General features: G+C 31.5%; 1 protein-coding gene and 1 long non-coding RNA gene across 2 annotated transcripts in view; one reads left to right on the forward strand and one right to left on the reverse strand.

Moving 5' to 3' along the window:
* Positions 1–3,202: 3,202 nt before the first annotated feature.
* LOC129001374 (uncharacterized) lies at positions 3,203–3,690 on the reverse strand. The gene is made up of 2 exons (XR_008491444.1): positions 3,586–3,690; positions 3,203–3,313 (listed from the first exon to the last, which is right to left on the reverse strand). It is a non-coding gene; the product is annotated as an uncharacterized LOC129001374 (long non-coding RNA).
* Positions 3,691–16,608: 12,918 nt separating this feature from the next.
* LOC129001344 (myosin-VIIa) overlaps positions 16,609–21,967 on the forward strand; it is a 70,679-nt gene continuing 65,320 nt past the window's right edge. Inside the window, exon 1 of the mRNA XM_054428624.1 lies at positions 16,609–16,724. The gene's annotated coding sequence lies outside the window, so the exon portion shown is untranslated. The remainder of the gene's footprint in view (positions 16,725–21,967) is intronic.

Here is a 21,967-nt window from a genome sequence, read left to right on the forward strand (position 1 = left end):
CGCAATTCATATTTTACTTCAATTTGAGATAAATTAATTACAAATTTAATTAACACTGAATTACTATTTTAGCGAATTTCCCTATAGCTTTTACTGTAGGTGGCACGGTAAGACCTAGGCCCGGGACCGAATTACTATTGTTATGTAGAAAATCTATTGAATTAAGTATTTAAAATAATGTTGTAGTTTTGAAAGAAAATTGATCTTTTGGTTTTTACCTAACTACAGTATTGTTCAATCATTTACAGAGATTAAGACAGTGTCAAATTTAATGTTACTACAGTGTATCACATATTTGAAACAATGTATCTAAATCACTTTGCTATATCCAAAAACTAGTTTAATTTGCAAACGTGATTTTTAGTTGGACAGCTAAAAGACCGTGATATACAAAGAAGTTATGCCTATTTGCAACTGTTATTTTGACATCTAAATTAATCCTACAGAAAAAATCCAAAGTGGATATTGGTGGATGATTATTGATAAAGGAGATAATTGTTAGTGCGTGTTCAATTCTCCTTGAATGTAAAGGTTTTAAACTAGAAAGTCGTTCGAATTCCAGTATCTCATTCAGGTTAAATTGAGAAATCCCCAGCCATTTCATTGACAACTGAGCCTTGAAACGTAATTTCCTCTAAGCGTCTTTCACAAAGTCCAATGGAACATTCAATTTTACTCTAAAACGTTGTACTTAAATTAAAATAAGAGCTTCAACTTAATGTTAAACAACACTATGCAAACACATAAAGAGTTAGCAAGAAGTGTACATGTACTTAGTATTTAATCGCTTTAATTACAAATTACTTAAGTTTGGTAAATTTTTGCTTATGCTTCGTTTGCATGCCATTCGACTAATATTATCACAATGGCTGAAGAAGTAACATTAAAGTTTATATTTGCATTATCGTATGCTCATATAAATATAAACATAAATATAAATATTACAATCGATAAGTAAGCTAAACGTTAAATTTAATCAATCTAATGATGGTAATAATTACAATAAAAAGGGAGGGTTATTTTTACAAATTTTTTATCATGAAAAAAGCATAATCTCGAAAAAAGAATCTATTCCAAAACAGTCTATTGTGGTATCTGTAGAATTGACTATCAATAACAGAACTTTATTGTAAATATTTAAACTTCAATATAGAAGACTTGTCTCCAAAGTTTCAATCTCCTTTTAGCGAATTTCCCATATAGGGAATAAGCTATTACCGTAGGTCTCATGGTAAGACCTGGACCCGGGACCGATTTAGTTTTTCGTTTTGAGGTCCCCAGAGGCCAAAAACACCATCCGTTCAAATTCATATATATATATATATATATATATATATGTATATATATATATATGTATATATATATATATATATTTATTTATTTATTTATATATGTGTCCGTTAGCGCGATAACTCGAGCAAAAATGATCCGATTTTGATGAAATTTGGTATAAACGTGTAAACCTACATTTATTCGAACGAGTTCGCGAACCAGCATGATCGGACTATGGGAACAGGGGTTTATGGGGGGTTTTATGGGGTAAAAATGGGTTTTTCTAATTCTTCACCCTGAAAACATAAAATTTTGCAATTTCTTTCTAAACCATTTTGTAGAGCTCCAAAAAACAAATAATTTAGTATATTGAAGCATTGTTGCATGCCTAACGGTTACGGAAAAATCGCAAAACAGTGTAAATTTAAAATTACCATGTTATTCTTATGGAGAATAAATACAGTGTTGTAGCTTGCTTATCTATGGACTTATCTTAATGAAATTTTGAAATTTTGTTTACTTCACACTAAGCTATTAATATTTCAATAAAAACCCCCTATTTTCTTCCCTGTAGCAGCAAACCTAAGTACCGGTACTCATTATATTAATGATATATTTAATAGGAAATAAATCTGACAATTTTAAGGGAATAATTTAGTGGAATTCCAGATGTGTAGATGGAAATTCGCTTAGTCTGCAGGTTTGCTGCGGCGGGAGTATTTGATAATATATGATGTTTGTTATTAAAAAGTTCCATTTCACTTTTAATTATATTGCCAACTTAACAAGTAATTATCTTTGTACAAAACATCGCTAAAGGCGATGAAGTAATTATTGTCGTGCAGTTGCATGTTAATAAACTGCAAGCCAGTGTTTTTTTTGTGTTTTTTTTTAGAATAACGTCAGCACTTTATACATCAATTCGGGGATTTATTCCCGAAGAAAGTTTACGCTCGTAAGATATATTTTCCACATTAGAATTTAAAACTCCAATTTTCTTATTTAATTTCCTCTGCACTTTTTAATGTTTACATTTTAAACGAGTGTTTTAAGAAACGGTTTGGCTCAGGGCTATTGCCTCAAGTTTACTCCTTATTAGAGGGATTAATTATTTCTCCAATGACAAATAAAAGTATCTTGTGCCAAAATAAGCTCTTACAACATTAGTTTATGATTGAAAATACTTAAACCACATGACTGCCTACTCATTGGTCATGCATTAGTGAAACAACTATGGAAGCAACACGAGTAACAAGTACAATTCATAAGAAAGATAACCTCGAAATAAGGAATTTCAATAAATGACTATGAACTGCTTCCTTTTTATATTATATAAACGCATCAATATTTAACAAGTTCGAATGTGGCATCATATTATTAATCTTTTTTTCTTAGTCCAAGGACTACATCTACAAAGTATCGGAAATGGTTGCGGTATTTGTAAACAACATTTGTAAACATATTACTACTAGTGACAGCTAGAAAAAATAATCTTGATCCGAACAGCTATTCGTTATTTCATAGATGATTATGTGATAAAAATTGGACGAAAACTTGACAAAGATCGCACAAAACTGCATTTTTGAACGTCCGTAATTTTATTTACAAAGTATTGAGGCCATATTTTAATGGCTAAAGACACTCTCACCAATCCAGTGAATACATTAAAATGACTTGGATCTTGATAGGTACTCTCGTTTTCCTGGAGAAGATTGCATAAAATGCCATCTTGAGTGTTACAGACAGACAGACAGAAATTTAGATGAGACTTGTTTCGGCTTCTTTAATGTATAAAACGTAAAAATAACCAAAAAATTTATGATTCTGAGCAATGTACAGACAAAACTCTAATTTTATTTATATAGATAGATAGGTATACCTGTATCAGTTAATTTGATAACACAAAAGGATTTAATGAAAATATGCTTAGTTATTTCATAAAGATTTATTTCTATTTATAATTAGTCACGTTAACCCAAGCTCATCCCTTATGTTGGCCACATGTACATCCTTCCTTGTGCTCAGGGCTGCCAATCGTCAACTAAACAGATATAACAAAAATATTAACTTTATCTTCATTATGTTTAAGCTATCTATATTACTGGATTGAATACTGCTACACATTAAAGTGGTTAACATTCAAAACCCAAATGGTAGGAATGCATAAAACAGTAGTTTAAGAAATTTACTGAAAAGACATGGATGCTTAGAATCAATTTAAGATTTTATTTATTGACGTCATCCTTAAAAAGATTTAGCAGAATTCAGAAAATATTATCAAATACAGTGTTAACAAGTAAGTGGCATACTTACATCGATGAATGCCATAAAGGAAGCAAGTGCCACGATGAAGGCTGATGCGAAATTCATCTGAAATTGACCAAACATTAACTAGATGTACTAGGGGATGTATCATAATAGTTAGGGCGCATCTAAATAAATTGCATAGTCTTTATACAAATACAAATTGCAAATAGTAGGGTAGTGCTTAGTGCTCATTCTTTTCGTCATTGATTTAAAAAAGAAGTAAAATATTCATTAAAAATTATAATTTAACAGTAAACTTACTTAAATATTAGTTAATTTTGTAAAACAAGGCTACAATAGAGCGTTAAATTTCAATATGGTCGCTATCTATTACCTTTACTGTGATTGAACAAGACTCTCAAAGCTACAGTTGAAAGTTATAAGTATTGTAATAATGTGAATCAGACCACATAAATATATTATATTAATTAGTTATGGTTTTTACTTTTGACAAAAGAAAAATTGCATCTATTTTAATGCCCCTCACGAACAATAGTCAATACTAAAAACAGATAATGATTTTAACGCATTGTTAATTATTCATGTCATTCGTTAAATCCTTAAATTACTCAACTAAATTGTGCCAAAAACATAAATTATTTACTTTATGCGTAGAAAGAAATTTTAAATTAGATAATTGTAAATTGACTTATGTCAAAAGTAAGAGCCATAACTACACATTCAGGTCATACAGGTCTGATTTTCATTAAATGATAAGGCACTCTGATTAATATTTACCACCTATTTACCATTCGATTATATGATATATTCAACGACAATCGTAGAAAAAATACCAATATTTTAACTACCAGAGAAGTAAAACTAATTTAAATTACGAGCATTAAGAGACTTGTTCAATGGCAGTAAAGGTATTAGTGAACAACGAACGACAACATTATTAAGGTGGAAAGGATGAACACTTCAAACAATCTTTGATTTAAATACATACTATAAACATACATGCGGTACTGGCTAATAATGTGATTTCTAACAGTATGCATAGATTTTCCCTGCGTTGCACACGAGCTGAGCAAAAATGTTTTAAAGAAACATGCTTGCCTATTAATATATAGATATGCTTTCTTATTCAACTAAGTTTCATTCCTGTTCATTGTTCACCACGTACACCCCAAGGATACTCCTTACGTCCGTCACTTCCTCCGTCCATGGGCTCTTGTATTGTTGTGAACTAAACAGACAGCAGAACAATATTCATTTGAACGACTGTTTAAGATATCTATATAGTATTGAATACAGATACAAATTGGTCAAATAATTTATGATTACCATAACTTGAAATGTTATATTAAAATTAATGTTTAGCCCCTGAGCAGTGATGTTACTAAAAAATAGGGTTTTCTTTTTTTGTTGAAATATTTGTTTTACTAAACTGCCATGAAAAACTTAAAACTATAGTAATGTTATTAGGGATGGAAAAAATGAAAAATTCTAATAATGGAAAAGCATTATACAGTAGTTTCAAAACTCGAATGTATGCGACAGGAAATCTAAGAATCAAATTAATTATTTAAATATCGATATCACCTGAAAATAGATTGGAAAATAAGACAGTAAAAACTATCAAACATGGGGCTATAATGTTTGGTGTCATACTTACATCAACGAATGCCAGGAAAGTAGCAAATGCTACGGTGAAAGATGATGCAAAACTCATCTGCTAATACATGTATGAGATGTTTTATTATAATAGTTAAAGCATACAAACATTATATCTTTTTATAACAACTTAAAGTTAAAAAATAGTAGTCCAGTGTTAACCCAAGTGGTAATTGATCTCAAATTGAAGTAAAATATGAATTGTGAATTATAATATACGGTAAATTTACTTTAATGCCAGTGTAACTTTTAAAATAAGGCTACTTTTAGCCTTATTTTAAAAGTTACACTGGTATTAAATGTAAATTTACCGTATATTATAATTTACAATTCATATTTTACTTCAATTTGAGATAAATTACAAATTTAATTAACACTGAATTACTGTACTATTTTAGCAAATTTCCCTATAGCTATTACTGTAGGTGGCACGATAAGACCTAGGCCCGGGACCGAATTACTATTGTTATGTAGATAATCTATTGAATTGAGTTTTTTAAATAATGGTGTAGTTTTGAAAGAAAATTGATCTTTTGGTTTTTACCTAACATCAGTATTAATTGTTCAACCATTTACAGAGACAGTTTCAAATGCAATGTCATTACAGTGTTATCACATATTTGAAACAATGCATCTAAATCACACTGATATATCCAAAAACTAGTTTAATTTACAAACATGATTGTTAGTTGGACAGCAAAAAGACCGTGATATATAAGAAGTTATGCCTATTTGCAACTGTTATTTTGATATCTAAATATACCCCTCATTTAAAAGCCAAAGTGGATATTGGCAAATGATTATTGATGAAGGAGATAATTTTTAGTGTGTGTTCAATTCTCCTTGAATGTAAAGGTTTTAAACTAGAAAGTCGTTCGAATTCCAGTATCTCATTCCGTTAAATTGAGAAATCCCCAGCCATTTCATTGACAACTGAGCCTTGAAACGTAATTTCCTCTTAGTGTCCAACAAGAGTGTCAAACAACACTGTGCAAACAAATAAAAAGTTAGCAAGAAGTGTACTTAGTATTTAATCGCTCTAGTTACAAATTACTTAAGTTTGGTAAATTTTTGCCTATGCTTCGTCTGCATGCCATTCTACTAATATTATTGCAATGGCTGAAGGAAGTGACATTAAAGTTTGGATTTGCTTAAATTATCTTGTGTTCATATAAATGTAAATATTAAAATCAATAAGTAAGCTAAACGTTCAATTAATCAAACTAATGATGGTAATAATGGTTATTACAATAAAAAAGGAGAGTTTTTCTTTTTTTTAAGTAAACAAAACTTTTTTGATGTATTATAAAAGAAGCATGATCTTAGGTAAATGAACCTTTCCTGATACAGCCTATTATGGTATCCGTACCTATCATATTCTATTAATAATGTAGAATTAACAATCCAATACAGAACTTTAATTGTAAATATTTGAACGACAATATATAAGACTTGTTTCCAAAGTTTAAATCTCTTTTTTGATAATATATGATGTTCGTTATTAAAAAGTTCCATTTCAATTTTAATTATATTGCCAACTTAACAAGCAATTATCTCTGTACAAACAACGCTAAAGGCGATGAAGTAATTATTTTCGTGCAGTTACATGTTAATAAACTACAAGCCAGTGTTCTTTGTTTGTTTTCTTTTTTTCAAAATAACGTAAACCTTGTATACATTAATTCTATAAATCCCGAAGAAATGTATTACTAGTTGAGTAAATTAGTGACATAACTATGGAAGCAACGAGTAACAAGTACAATTCATAAGAAAGATAACCTCGAAATAGGAATTTCTATTAATAACTATGAACTGCCCCGTCTGTATATCAAATAAACGCGTCAATTTTAACAAGTTCGAATGTGGCATTACATTATTAAATATTTTTCTTGGTCCAAGGACTACATCTGCGTTTAATAAAGGAATTTTTACTAAACGCAGAACTACAAATTTAAATGATTTTATTATTAAAAATCTAAGGGATTCTGGTACAACGAAATTGTTTAGTTATAAAAAGAAAATCTTAATGTTGTTTCTGACATTGACGAAGGTGGTAGAGGATGGTATTTTATAGTGTAGTTTATTTTATTAATATTTAATTTCGATAATGGTTAAGGGATGTCATTAGGAAATTTACGGGGGAAAGGTTAACTTTAAGCTTTGTATGGACAGTAATATAATTATCAATTTAAGGAAACTGCTAATTACTGTAGACCTATAAAGTTAAAGATAATTTTATTCATAGATTATGCCGTTTACTCCATCATTACAGGCGGATAAATTATTGTTGTTTTCATTATGTAAACAACTCTTCGTCCCTTAGTATATTTATTAAACACTTGTTGTATACCTTCAGCTTACGTTGTAGCAGAGGAAACTACTTTTGATAAGATAGAATCACAAAATGTATATTGCTTCAGTAAATAGTTACTGCAATGACAAATTATATTCCTTGCCCGTTCATTTAAGATTTATCAAAAACAAAACTAAAATATAAACTAATTCTCCTTACTAGCATTTCAATATTTAACACATTACACCTAACAGTTTTAAACCCATTACCACTTAAGCTTAGTTTGTATAAGCTTATTCGCCAAGGGATTTTACACATATCAGGCTCAAACGCAATTGTTTGAAATTTTAATGACATCGGGAGCACCGGGACTTAGTATAATCCAATGAATGTTTAATCCACAAGGTGAAGTAAGTTTGTCTTTAAGATGGATGTATTTAAATATGTAATTCAGATTCCAACACTATTACAGTTTTGTGGTGAAATAAAAGTATATATAATTATAAAAAATTCAATTAATTATCCCTTTCAATGAGAACTCTTGAATTTCACAATGATATCTCATTTCTCTAAGTAAATATTATCTATTGCCAGGTACTTTTCCATATATTTGTAATAAAAGAAACAGTGTAAAGAGTTGATTCTTAGGAGATCGTGTGTATTTAACAAATTCATAGAGGCTTTATCTTATATTTCCAAATGCAGCATAAAATTCTGAGCTACAATCATAACTAATAAGTAAACAACTAAAGTTGGTTTTATAAGAGACAGTAAAAGTAGAACTTATCTCCGATTTATTTTCCATTTAAATTCACTTACATGTTTTAGTTGAGAAATAATGGCAACATTAACGATGTATCTTCTATAAGACTAAGATTACGAGACGTAGTTTATTCATTAATTGTGAAAGTGTCAGCAGTTTTCCTAATGGTTTAACTTGACAAATTTATGCTAACTTTTGGAAAGGGTTCAAACTGAAAACTATATCCTTCCATCACAAATTTTGCAACGTCCAGATTTTCAGTTTGTTCAATTACTAACTGAAAGATAAATATTGGAATCGGACTTGTATCAAGCTATTGGACATGGACATTGTAATTTCAGATCTATGTGTAAAAACAGTAAATAAGAATTGCATACGGCACGTCATTATTTTCGACCTATACACTTTTTGATTATTAGATTTTAGAACTGTTAAATCTATCTACCTATAATATTATAAAATTGAGTGTCTGTCTGGGCAGGTGTCATGACCAAAATATTAAACCGATACAGCCAAAATTAAGCCCAAAAATGGTCCAAATATCTAGGAATGTCATAGGTCTATTCACTTCCCTGAGTTCCTCTCGGGCTTCAACCCTCGGATAACCAAAGTTTGAGGCGATGTTTTCATATGTTAATATTAATTGGTCTCCATAGAATCATGAGAAAATTCACAATGTTTAAATTTGCGTTGACATTTAAATGTAAACAACCAGAACTGTCAAATGCTAATTTCACAACTTTTCAGACAGCTGATCCAAAGAAATAAAATATATAACATAAAACTTTATGATTGATTATTTTCTTCTAAATCTTTTTCAATGATTATGAAACTGATTTTTCTTCCCGTTGAAGCACGGGTACAGCAGCTAGTTCATTATACGTTTTGGTAAATCAAACCGTTAGCTTTGAAATAATAACTACCACCCATTACTCACACCATAAAAAGGGTTGTGTTATTTATGAAGTCATGTGTGTTCGTTATTGCTAGGTTTACAACTACACCATTTAAGCTTCACCCCTAAGTTCAGACTCGAACATGACTCTCAGCTATAATGGTTGAATTTACATAATCTATTTATGCGAATTAACTAATTGTGATGTCACAGTCTCACCCTTTTCACAAAAATGTTTATTTTTCCAAGTCGTGGATTATTAGTTGTATTTAAATACCTTCTTATCTTTCAGATTAAGTCTTGTTTTTATAACACGGATTGATTATTTATAACACTAATTTGTGTATATTGACTTTACATAGAGAGATTCTAGTGAACAATTACATCATTGGGAATCTACAGTCTTATGGGTTCTTTTTAGTTAAACTTTATTAGTACTAAATGCACCCCTTGTCGCTCAACAAGTTATTTTTTTCATTACGAATTTCGTAATAAAAGTTTACAAAACACTTAAACGTTAACAAAATCTATTTCATGCAATTTAAAAAAAATATACTGAGAAAAGATTTTTAAACGCAGTGTAAATAATAATTATCTTATAACTGTTTTACAAAATGTAATAAATACTTTACATTCTTCTTAAAAGGAACTGATTTTTGCCTCTCCCTCAGTCCATTCGCTGTTCCAATTTTTTCAAGAACTTGGGGAAAACACTTCCCATTATATCCAGTGTAAACGAAATAGCTGGTTTCTTTTAAATTAAATCTGGTTTTTATTTGGCTCCTATAATACTTTTCTAAAGTTGCGGGATATTATTACTTTACATTATTGAGTTTAAAAATAGTATTCTAAGTAGCAAAAGGATAAAGTCCCCGAAATACGAGTTTTAGTAGTATTGGTTAATTACTTGTAGGATCAAACTGGTGTTATTTATATTAAATTAAACTCGTAATGTAACCTTGTCATACTATAATGCTTTTGACGTATCTATTTACTATAGATAATAATCTACTTACGTATGCCAGTATGTGTCAATTGTAGATAATACGCTGTACATGTTTCGAGCCTAATACGGCTCATCTTCAGCAGCATTTTTGTATGTAGAAATTTTCACATCGAGAGATGCTTGTCGACTATTTACAGGAACCACATATATACAAAAACATAGGACGTTTTAGCATGCTATTTACACGTCATTTGTAGGCCTAATGTCGTCCGGTCGAGTTTTACCTACCGTAAGTAGATTATTATCTATAGTAAATATATTAAAGGAGGTCAAGGTTGATTAATTTGATTTTATGTATCTGTTGTGTATAAAAGAATATATTAAATTAAAGCTTACTATATTAGAAAGGGAATTAAAATTGAATTTAAATGTCTTAAAGACTAAACTAAACATCGTTAAAAATCATTTTAAATAAGTGTTTCCCGCAGAACGTCTGAAATACGAATGAAAATTATATTTATGCATTAGTCACGTTTTTAATTAAGGAAGGGTTTAAATTTAGATGAAATGTTGCTTGAATCCAGACTGAAAACAAACATTGAACATTATGTTATTATTATTAATTTCCAACTTCTGGAAAGAACCTCTACATTGTGTTTTAAAATAATTAAAGAGTAATTAATCATTTACAACTACTTAAATATTTAAAATGTTGGAACTTTTTTAATGTAAACGGTTTTAAACTCTTCCAATGCTAAGAATTGTTTTGACAAACAATAAACAGTTCTACTTTTTCCCCAATAAGCAAAGTAAAGTCCTTGTTTACTAAGGATTAGTTTCATCCCTCAATTATAACTGAAAATTAAAAAACTATCAAAAATCCAAGTAATTGTTTGTTGTATAATTGAATACTTAACAATGTGTAGTGTTCATTTGTGGTTATCTTACTAATATTATAAATGTGAAAGTTTGTGTGTTTGTTTGTTTGTTTGTTTGTTTGTTTGTTTGTTAGAAGTTCAATCATGCTTTAACTACTGGTCGGATTTGTTTGATTATATTTATTATTTGCTTTAAAATTCCTTTGCAGAAAAGAAATAAAGGTTTTTGGTGTAAAATAATGGTTATATGTGCATACTTTTTAATACTTTCTAATAATAACTAATATTTTTTAATATTGCAATACTTAAAATTATGGTTACCATACGAAGGTCCCAAGTATAATGGAGATTAGTGTAGGATTAGTCGTGCGATATTGTAATCTTGTTATTGACTAACGATTTTATTACTAAAATATTAAGAAATGGCTTTGCTAGCAAATGATTATAATAAATATTTATTTATCCACAAGTAACTAAATCAATTACAATTTAATTACTAGGATCTAAGATACAAATTATTTCCAAAATAGCAATGTACATAAAAACATAAGTGTTTATATAAATAACATTTTGCTAATTAACTAAAATAGTTTGCTTTTAACTTGTAAAGAAATATACGCACCCAATAGAGTATTATTTTTACAAAGCATAGATTAAAACCATTTAGAGTTACGCTTGATTAAGTTTATCACGATTTTCTACGAGACTCAAAAAACTAAAACACAAGTGTAAAAATATCTTTGGAACAAAACTTTCCCTGCATTGGAAATTAATATTTTCTCAACTGAACAATTCGAAGGTGATAAGCTCATGTTGGATAAATTTACTTGTATTTACTATGTTATATTCAATAAAAATGTAAACAAAGTAATATATTAACAACATTTAAATCAACAGCTTATGGTAAAGTTAAATTATTTAATAACAGATGTATGCAATTTATTGATTTTATGAGGTCTAAAGCTGTAGAATATTTTACTGCATTACTATTTGTTTCATGTGCTGCACCATTATTTAATTCAATACAACTAAGGGAAGAATAAAGCAGTACAATGCCTTACCTCCAATTTTTGTGAAGTTTTCCTTAAACCTGATATGTATCTTGATGCTAGGGTTTGGTAGACGAAAGTTACGAAGTCAACAAGTTCCAAATGTGATGTGATGTAAACAGGAGTTGTAAACTCCATCTAGATGTTGGGTGAACATGCTTGAATATTATTTTTACGTCACTTAAACTTTGACTAACTTAGCTAACATTTGTATAACTAATTATTATTTAACTTTAACGTATATTGTATATTTGATGCAACCAGTAAAATATGATTATTTGAGTCTAATTATGATTTTCGCTCTGTATACCTGCAACATTTTTAGTATTTGATTGAATACACAAAAATACAGTTTCCTTCACTAGCACTCAATGAACTTATCTTAATTTAATAATATAATGGTACACGTTTTCTATTGTATTTATTTTATATATCATTAAAATGTTGCACCACGTCATTTTATTATTTCATATGCTCGTTTTTTAGGAACAGGTTGAACCCCTACAGTGTAAGTAAATACTCTTGATTATGATCTTATTTGAGGTTTTATAATGGCAGATTAACGTAAGACAATTAAAGTTGTTTTCTGCTGGTGTATGGTCGTGACGTCAATGACAAATAGAATCTGGTTCTCTTGGAATCGAACCGACGACCTTCAGATTTAAATACGAGCACGGTTACTTCTCAGCTAAAAATAAAGCTATGTATAATATAATATATATCATGTTTTATTTTTAACATGGCTCCATCAACGAGATACATTAATTTTTATCATAGACCTACTGTGTTTATATTTGTGAAAAAATACTATGCTAGAAAGAGTACTACATATTACCAATATAATATATCGCCAGAAAGGAGTTAAAGTCTATAAATAGTGAAACTAGTTTTCAGCAACTGAGGCAGTTTACCAAGTTTTGGAAACTTCCACTTATCTTTATTTAACGAGTTTGCCAACTTCTTCTTTAAATTAGATAAGTTTCACTAGACGCGCACGTTTGGCACAAAAAAGGTTATACTCATAAACATTTTTTTTATAAGAGTAGCCAACACTATATGATATCTCATTAGGATAATTTAGAGTAACGTTAATAAGTTTATTACTCAACAGATTCTTACAATAAATTATAATAGCAATTGCGTATTCCTTCTGTTAGTTTCAGTGACATTTGTTGTGTTACAATGGCTAAAAAGTGTATTTCTTGTTATAAATAACTGGTGTCGTTAAACAAATTAACTTAACGTAAGATATCTTTGTTTAAAATACAAGTTCACAAACACCATGAACAAATAGGTTTTGATAGTCATCTAAAATTTAAATCGTACTCCATATTTTTCAGCAAGTTAATTGCTAAATTGTTAGTAACATTTTCTAAGTTTATTCGAATGAAAAATTCCACATCTATTTTGTTTCACTTAGTCTCTTTAATAAAAAATATTTTACTTCTAGTCCGTTGAATTCTAACATTAATTTTTGACCAATATAAAACATTTAGACGCTGCCACACAAAATATAACTATGTCTATGCTATTTATACCATATTACTTTAATTCTGGTAATAAATCGATGTATTAGGTAATAGTAAAACAAATTGAAAACTCATATAAAAGATTTACGTCTAGCGCGTAACCTACTCTGTGATGGTTTTAAAATCAAAACATTATATTTTAAAAATGTATAAATTGTTCTGTCTAATATATTTGTATTCAAACATATAGCCTGGAACTGTAATGCTTGCTATGCCACGAGAAGTACATTACACAGTGTACAGCTAACATCAAAGGTACCATGTTTGCCGTTGGCGAAATAGGTATCTGTACTATAACAACGCTTGTACATCTATCAAAACAACACACAAAGGAAATGTGATTAACTGCAGGATATGGGTCAGTATGTGGACCACTGATTGAGGATAAATTCGTGAGCCAAATTGAACTATCATAGATGGCAAGATTTTTTCATCAGTTAAAGATGCTTTGTTTAAAGTTCATTGTTCATTACGTTACACCTTTTATAGATTATAGTGTTTTGTAATTGGTTATTATTTGCATGTTGTATCATGACTTGACCGCTATATAGTGCATATTTTACTGCTACCCTCTGTAGTGTATTCCAACTTAGGTTGGGTGTTTGTGTATTTTTAGTTGTAATGTGTTAGTTAAGTTTTGTTTACCTGAGGACGGGATCAGATTCCAATCCCGAAACGTTGTGTATTGTTTTTTTTAGCGAATTTCCCATAGGGAATAATCTATTACCGTAGTACTCATGGTAAGACCTGGACGCGGGACCAATTTTTTTTTCGTTTTGAGGTCCCTAGAGTCCAAAAACACCATCCGTTCAAATTCATATATATATATATATATATATGTGTGTGTCCGTCAGCACGATAACTCGAGCAAAAATGATCCGATTTTGATGAAATTTGGTACAAACGTGTAAACCTACGTTTATTCGAACGAGTTCGCGATCCAGCATGATCGGACCATGGGAACGGGTGTTTACGGGGGGTTTTATGGGGTAAAAATAGGTTTTTCCCATTTTTGACCCAAAAAACATAAAATTTAGCAATTTATTTCCAAACCATTTTGTAGAGCTTAAAAAAACAAATAATTTAGTATATTGAAGCGTTATTATGCGCCTAATGGTTACGGAGAAATTTCCAAAAAATTGTAAATTTAAAATTCCCATGTTATTCTTATGGAGAATTAGTAAACTGTTGTAGTTTGCTTGTTTATGAACATATTTTGATCAAATTTGGAAAATGTTTTTATTCCTTACTAAATATTAACATTTTACAAAAAAAACAGTTTTACCCTCCCTGATGCAGCAAACCTAAGTACTTGTTAAACTAATTCTATTTAAATCGGGAATAAATGCTATATTTTTAAGTAGACATTTCAGTGTAAATCCAATCAGTCAAATGGAAATTCGCTTAGTCTGCAGGTTTGCTGCGGCGGGGGTATTTTACATTCGTGATGGAAAATGTCCGCAATAAATCTTTGAACAACAGTTAAAGATGGTTCGGACACTTTGATACTATAACGTCATACAAATGAGTTTTGAAAATGTATGATAGTGGTTTATCATTAACAATGCCGAGTACATATAATTGATTTATTTAAAGACCACAAAAATAATATCACACTGCTAATAAGTGCTTCGATTTTTCATTATCTAAATTTCAACCTCCAGATTGAATAGGTAAGCTCTTAAATCTAAGATATAGTCTACTGAACTGTTTTAATACTTGTAATCGTATATTAAATTAACTGTTTACAAGATACCTGGTTTACCAACTCTTCACCTACTGGGAAAGTATGAAATCGCTAAATAGGAATGTTAACTATTCCGACGAAATTCTCGGACTATGATTATATTTTGTCTATAACCAGTGATAGTAGTTTTTTTTTGGGGACATTTAGCTATCGCTGTTCAAATGCCTCTGTACAAAGCACGGGTTGAGAGATGTGAGTCCAATTTATAAAATTAAACTCTACAAAGTTATTGGCGTCTTTGAGTTCTCAAAGACGACCGATAAACGACTGAGCGTCAGAGTCTGTTAAGAATCCACTTTACTTGATTTTCCTCATAACAGGGACTACGTGATCTGACTTCAGTGATATACAACAAAGAAAGAAGTTTCCAAGACAAAATATACTCGTAGTCAATGTTCTGTGTACGGTTGTGAAGACTTGGTGATGCTAATCTTTTGCAAATTTGCGTCGACACGAAAGAAAAAATTCCCTATGTCTAATGTTATTATACATGGTTAAGAACAAGTTAAAATATAGTTGCAGGTTGATAACATTATTTTCAAAAGAGTTTTTTTATAATCAATGTAGCCTATTTTTCTCTATCGAGTAGATTGCATTGCTCAGAAAGAAAATCGTAAGCAGAGGCTTAAACTACTTTAATTGATTTGTTATTCAAAGCATATTATTTGTAATGCTAGTAATATATTAGATTGTACTGTAGTGGTATAAAGTAAAATTGCTATATCATCGATATATCGTTGAGATATATTTACAAGCATTTTTTTTTTTTTAAACGCGTTTTATTGACTAACGACCATTGTTGCTGGTATGCTATGCTATGGATGCTGGTGTAACTGTAAAACATACACATTGTTATTTCACTACTTCCCAAGTATCCCTACTACTACTACTCTAGTTTGTTGGAAACAAGTTGTGTACAGAGTGTCCCCGAACTCTCTTTACTCTTTACCGACCTTTGATATTTTCACCCGCGTCCATTGTCTAGTTTTAGTAAAGTGAGTAGACTGTAAGTATAAAAGTCCTGCAACTATTCACAATAAAAAATTGCATACACGAAAAGCGATGCTACTAGTGTCAATGAGAATGGAATGAAGTAATGAAAATCAAGTTCATATTCATTTCTCAACAGCTCAATCGTCGTGTGCGCATGCGTTATAAGCGCTGCAAGGTGTCGCCACCTCGGCGGCAGACAGGTGAACTACCAGTTCCTCACCTGTCCGACAGGTCGCAGGCGCGTTCACTTCGCCACCGCCGCCATCGCAGGTGAGATAGCAGTACTTTGACACGATTCAGTTCAAGTTCAGGTGTTCGCCCGGTGGTGTGAAGCGATTGTTCTAATGTCGTGGTGTTTTTAGTGTCAAATACTGGATTAGTGTGTTATTCCAATGGATATACCTCATTTATGATAGTTGGCTTTCATCGTGTCAGGTAAGTCTGCTTTTCACCTTACACCTTCACTTAGGCAAGATTAATTAGTTGGGTCAGGTGTTAGTGACTCACAATGAAGCCTATTACGGCGTTGGGTTTCGACAATAATGGCTCTAGATGTAATTGTTCCTTGACGTTTTTATAACTCGTGAAATAAACTAATGAATACCATTTTTAATTGTAAAACTGCTGTGCAAAGTTGTGGTGTGAAGTCCAATAGATCTGAAGGAAAGGAATTCGGTGGAGTCGAGCGACAAAAAGTAGGCCTCACAACCAGTATGTCAGTATGTGGTCCTTTTGAAGATTCACGCACTCCTTATAAAATTTCCTTGTAATTGTTGACTTGTTTTTGTTTTCACTGCAAGAAACCCGGATGTTTGGCTATAGACAAAGTGCAAATCTGGTGGAACTTGTTGGAATTTTAGTTTCCAAGCTTAACACCTGGTTTTATGGTAGATTTTCTGTTGACATGGAGAGAAAATAAATTATGTACAAAAATGTACTGGGAAATCCATTATCTGACTGGTGCATGAGTTGTAAACTTTATTTTTTATACGGTGTACGTTTGTAAGTCAGATTTTGCATAAAATAAATATCTGCTATTGATTACCTGTGGTTGCTTTAAAGAAGAATAGAATAATGAATCTATTTGACAGCTTTGACACACATTCATTGAAACCAAGTTACTTGATGTAATCAGCATTGTTCTCATTAAAAGTTTTTTTTTTTATTTCCACTGTTGTTTTGCAGTTTAAAGATTTTGTAATAGCAGGTGCAATTAGTTAAGCCAATGAAAAATTAAAATCACGTTTTTAATAATTAATCAACGCTTTTAATCACGTAGTCCTCGCCACAATTTTCGGATCGGGAAGTCGTCAGATTTCTTCCCTTCTTGGAGGGGTCTTGAAGAAGTTGCTCATTTTTTGAGGTGTTGGTATGTGTCCTGTTCAATGTACTGTGGTTTTGTAATATGGTCTGTTTATTAAGTATTCTTTGAGTTTTTTTGTGAAGCTGTTGATTGTGGTTGTTGATTTTATATGTTCTGGTATTTTTCGGTAATAAATTGTAATGATATGTACCTGATGGGTGTATTGCTGTTTTTTTGTAGTCGGTGTTTCTTTGTGTTAATGTTGTGTTTGTTTCGAGTGTTGTAGGGTGTGTATGTCTGGTCGTGGGGTGGGCGATATTAATGCAATACCGGTTGCATTAAGGTTGTGCAATACATGAGAGAGGTGATAAAGTAGTTTAACAGTGACCAAGCTAAGCAATCGCTATCACTAGGCCTATGTATCATAGATATCCTCAGATTACGCATTTCTATCTCAAGTTTTATAGTTTAAAATTGTCAAAATTATTTATTTGAGGTACCCATTAAGTGACGTCAAAATATTACTACTACTACCACCTACATTAATATTATGGTTTTTAATTTGTCCATTTCAATAGCAAGAGGAGATTATAATAATTCTATATATCAAGGTCTTCTGTCGAAAGACTTTTTAACTCATTCTTAATCACAGGGTTGATTGTAGAGTGGTTAGTTGAAAACAACTGATTGTATAGCTTGTTTTGAATTCAAAAAATAACAAGTCCTATGTCAAATACAATCCGACTTTCCAGTAACCTTGTGTAGAAAAATTCACAAAATAGTCCTTATTATACCTATACCTACTTGAGTTGTTTAAACTTTTTAACAACATAAATGCGCGTAATGTATAACTTATATTTTTTTTCAAAAGTTTTTAAAATCAATCGTACCTTCCTTCGTCGTAGTATTGAACGTGAACATGAAATATATTTTTATTTTACAGTGTTTATTTTTTTAGTACCGTAATTTAAAAAATAATTTACCTAACGTGAACATAACATACCGGTAACCTAAAAATATTTGTTGTAATAATTTTACTAGAATGAGAAAGTTTAAAACAGTTTACCAGAGCTAAAGAGATATCCCTAACTAGGAAAGAGTCTCGGATAATATAATGGGTGATTAGCCACCCAGTAACGACTTCCTTATGAAACTAGTTGCAACTAATTAGTGTTGTAGTTGTATAATTGAGTAAAATGTGAATCGCGCTTTAATTTGAAAGTTGAATAATTTTGGATTATTGGTAGGCTAAAGGAACTAATATTTTTTGTGCCACAGGAGAAGGCTTATTTTTTAACAAGTAACTAAAAATAACATAAATTTGTTAATGTTAATTTCATTTTCTCGATTTTTAAAGAGCATAAAGTTGATGATTGCAATACATTAAAAATGCCCCGTTGAGTTGAAATAAAGAACAATATTTGACTCTACCTCAAATTAAACCCAGAACAAGTAAAATTACACCAGTTGTCTGATAGGTTAAGCCGATAATTAATTCAGTAATGGTACCCAATGGAGCCTAGGTAGTAACGTAAGGTGTGGTCGGTGTTCGTTATGTAACTAAATTGGCACAATGTTTGGACATAAAATTAATTACCAACATTATTGTCTATAGCAACAATAAGTCGCCAGAAAAAAGTAAAACTGTGATTATTTAATAATCTTTTGAAGATTGTATGTAATATTACAAACCAGCATAGCCAATTTTTAAATTCTTTTGTCTGTGGTAATATGCAGTTGGTAACTAAACTTATGTGATGTGTTAAAGCTGTATTTTTCCCCCTTTTCAAAACAGTCCTTTTTAATTTTAAGTCAGAGGAACTTGAACTTTTACTTTTTATTAAAGCGATCTCTATATATTATTGTCATTATACTAATTTAGTTTTAGACTCGCCTTTGTCTTTTCTTTTATCTCCGTTTTAGCCCCGTGATGCGAAATGGTCACGCGGTGGATAAACAGGATGTTGTCCGGGAATGTTTTCCGCGTTTAAACCCCAATGATAACTTTGCAGTTTCAAAGTATTTTATAGAGGGGTATCGAATATGAAACAAGTCTTGACAAGTCCCGATGTGGGGTTGGTGCTTTAATTATTGAAATTCACCAATTCGTTTCGGGGGGGGGGGGGGAGGAATATTACGGATTTACTTGCGTTAAGTGTTTGTGGCATGGATTCTATTTAAACATATAAGATGGTACCTACAATTAATTATGAAATACAATTTTATTGATTATTAAACTAACTTATTAAGGTAAGTGTCTTTAAGATAAATGATTGTAGAGTACTGACTCAAGTGACTGTACGAACCATTGAATAATATCGATGATCAAGTCAGGTCCAGGTCGTGTCAAACAAATCAACACGTTTCTGACATTCAACTATTTTATATTTGGATAAAAATTTAGCTCCAATTGTTTCATGTTGGTATCTAAACTCCAATGATAACACATGTTTATCTTGCATGTTATAGTTATCCCAGACAGCTGACAGACAGTCGCTAGGCAGGCGGTTTTCAATGTTCATTGCAATAGCGTTCAACAACCGCGCCAGCTGTCCGTTCAAGGCCGTCATGCACTGCGTGCGTTGCTTTGTTGATGCATCAGCTGGTTATTTCGACCAGGGTTGCCAAATTTACAAAAGTTAACAGCTTTACAAGCTATTTTTCACTCAAACCTTTGAGCACCAACTCAAAGGTGATGGTCAGGGCTAGAGATATACATATATGTATATGTATTTCTCTAGCCCTGGGTGATGGTACCGGTAATCTTAGACAATTATTAAGGATAAATACCCACACTTCCGTTTACTATCTAGGCAAGCTCTCATATAGTGGTTGTACCGTACGGGTTTAGGGTTTGGTCCCATATACTGTGGAGACAAGTGAACGATTTTTTAGGTCAATGCTGGTTCGTTAATTTAGTCGCACCAGCACATTGAATCGTAACCAATATGAAACAGACCATCAAAACAAACTTCATTTTAAACTATCAAAATAAATTTGAACACGAAATGCAAATTAGAACTGAAGATATCTGCAGCGTTTATATTTTCCTTCAAATCACCAGTTAACGTACCCTGTCCTAACTTTACAAGCCAATGCAAAGTGTGTTCGCCTTGCTTATCACACTCGAACACAAGACTCTCCCCCAAATAGGTACTATAGCTGTGAAAAACATTGGTTAAAGGAAACGGAGAAACGTTGCTGCCCACTAATTATGTACGGAACAAGATGTTTACCGATAATATCAATATATACGAAGTAAAACTGTTCATACAATTCCCTTAGTTCTGAGATCATGCATTTCTGCAATAATGTCTCGAGGACAAGTATGTCCTCCGTTACCAAACTGGAACCCGTGAGTTGGGTGAGGCCTGAGTTTATAACATGAATTTTGTTGAAGTTATGAGGCAGGTTGTGCCCGGAATGTCGTCTCCCCACCCCCTATACCGTAGTAACGTTATTAACCATCTATATTAATGAGCTGGACTGGGCCGCGGGTGCCAATGTCGACTGATATACGGGTACAAGGCCAGATCTGTGCAGGGTGATTTAATTAAAAGAGGATTGAAACTAAAGGTTAATAGTTGTGTGGTTCATTTATCTCTGATTGTGTTTAGGAGAAGCTTATTCTCTACATGGTTTGTAGAGGATAATTTTGTTTTGTGTTCTTTATTGAGCCTATGGGACTATTTAAGTTTTTATGTGAGGAAACGGTCAAAACTTTATAATTGTTATCATCTGACGAAATGCTGATGTTAGTTAGAAAAGTCGTTCATGAACTGCAACTGTATTCCACTCAGGACCAGCAAAACCAGCAACCTAGACGAGTGTGAACACTTTAACATTAAACACTGCTTGGTTGGATAGTTCTATTCCTAATAGTTTTGGTCCGAGCTCTACTAGATTTTTCGTCTTTTGGTTTTTAATAAGGGCCTTGGCTAAAACAAACTACTACTGATTTTAATCAGAAACTGACCAACACAAATCATCCACACCTGTCTACATTCACCTTGCATTTATACTTAGTTTTAAGTGTACACTTACAAGTGCGTGTGTCGCTGTGTAGAAGTTTGTTTCACGACGTCCAATATAAAATATTTGACTGTTGCACGACGTCCAAATCTCACAAAGTCTAAAAGTACAGTAACTTCAATAAACATACTATTTCTACATGCTCTGGACGTCATAAAATTGGTTGTCGTGAAACAGCCATTGAAGTATATAAGTTATATACTTCGATGGAAACAGCTCACTATACAATCCTAAAAAAGTAGCAGTTGCCCCACGTCCAAAGCCAACGCCAATTGCACCTGCACACCTGTCCCGCGACGTCCAGAGTGCCTGCACACTGTGAGAAGTGTTTACCGTCTGTAGT

The sequence above is a fragment of the Macrosteles quadrilineatus genome, unplaced genomic scaffold (assembly GCF_028750875.1).
Source record: "Macrosteles quadrilineatus isolate MER2022 unplaced genomic scaffold, UCM_ALF_1.0 Scaffold_8__2_contigs__length_117827958, whole genome shotgun sequence".
Lineage (NCBI taxonomy): Eukaryota > Metazoa > Arthropoda > Insecta > Hemiptera > Cicadellidae > Macrosteles > Macrosteles quadrilineatus.